Genomic DNA, 1,629 nt, shown 5'->3' with positions numbered 1-1,629 from the left:
CAGGATTCCTGAAGCGTGGGTTTCCACAGTGCTGGAGCCATAGACGGGACACACATCCCCATCATTGCCCCCACAGACAACCATGCGGATTACTACAACCGCAAAGGCTGGCATTCCATCATTCTGCAGGCTGTGGTTGACCACAACTATTGGTAAGCATTTTTTATGTTTTTCCTTATGTGACTGTGCCATGTGTAATGCGTATTGTAAAACATTGCTATATGTATTTTTTTATGTCCGTTTCACAGATGTTTTCATCGGGTGGCCTGGACGTTCCCATGACGCCAGAGTTCTAGCAAATTCAGACCTTTACCAAATTGCTGAGGAAAGACAAGATGGCTGGCTGTTCCCTAGAGAGGTAAATATAGGTGTAATGTTGTATGATGTTTTTGTAATTGAAGCTTATATACTATTGTTTGCTATCAATATTGTATGTATTTACTCAGTGGCGGGCTGGCCCGGGGGTCAGAGGGGCGCCCCCCGGGCCGCTGGGTTAGACGCCTATTAGGGCCGGGGGGTAGGCCGGCCGGCCGCCCCCCAAATGCAAAAAAATAGTTTCTCCCCCAGCGGCCGCATCCGATGTCATCAGATGCAGCCGCGTCAGCGCACAGGCGGCCGCATCACATGACAGGGGATGCGGCCGCGTCATCAATGACGCGGCCGCATCCCCTGTAATATGATCCGGCCACGCCTCTCCCAGCCCGCGCCTGTATTTAATGCCCCTTTTTATATATAGATGTAACACTTGCAAAATGCATTTTCACCATATAGTACCAAGTGTACTGCGTTATGTGACCAATATTTTTAACATGGTGACGTGAAACTGCATGTTTTTATTTACAGAAATCTACGTTTGTTGATGGTGTGGAGATACCGGTACACATCATTGGGGATGCTGCTTACCCTTTGAGGCACTGGCTGATGAAGGGGTTCACTCAGCAACATCACCTGTCTCAGGAACAGATCCGGTTTACACATACCCTCAGCTCGGCTCGGATGGTGGTGGAAAATGCTTTTGGGCGCTTGAAAGGACGTTTGCGCTGTCTATTGAAGTGCAATGACATTGACACCAAGCTTGTGCCCCACGTGGTTGCTGCTTGCTGTATTTTACATAACATTTGCGAAATACAAAAAGAGCAATTTCTACCTGAGTGGAATGTGCAGGAATCTGAAATGCCAGTGCTGTCAGTGGACTCCAGTACTTTTGAAGGAGAGCGCACCAATACCTCTGCTGAACTTATTAGGACCACCCTCACTGCCAATTTGACCTCACTTGTTTGAATGTACCACACAAATGTAAAAGTAAAAAAAAAATGTTTATTTCACATATTGTATTTTGTTTTGTACATATTTCCTCATATGTCTCTTCACAAAAATATAAAATGACACAATACAAAAGTGCTTACTTGCATGTAGAAAAAAATAAAATATATACATAAGTAGTAAACAGAAGACACAAATGTGCCCAATCAGTAAGTGCAAATTTGCTTTTCACGTAATATGTGAAGCTAACAGCGTGTTTCCAGATCACACGTAACATACATGATAACAATTAACTGTTAAACATTTGTCCATAAAACATGATTATTACAATTGCCGATATTGTGGCATTTCTGGTTGTGGAGTGGT

General features: G+C 44.3%; 1 long non-coding RNA gene across 1 annotated transcript; it reads left to right on the top strand.

Moving 5' to 3' along the window:
• Nucleotides 1–245: 245 nt before the first annotated feature.
• LOC142140216 (uncharacterized) lies at nt 246–1,325 on the top strand. The gene is made up of 2 exons (XR_012688339.1): nt 246–358; nt 844–1,325. It is a non-coding gene; the product is annotated as an uncharacterized LOC142140216 (long non-coding RNA).
• The last annotated feature ends 304 nt before the right edge of the window (nt 1,326–1,629 follow it).

This window comes from Mixophyes fleayi, chromosome 2, assembly GCF_038048845.1.
Source record: "Mixophyes fleayi isolate aMixFle1 chromosome 2, aMixFle1.hap1, whole genome shotgun sequence".
In the NCBI taxonomy this organism is placed as follows: domain Eukaryota; kingdom Metazoa; phylum Chordata; class Amphibia; order Anura; family Limnodynastidae; genus Mixophyes; species Mixophyes fleayi.
Note: the sequence above shows the minus strand (reverse complement) of the source record. Positions and strands in the feature narration are given on the sequence as shown.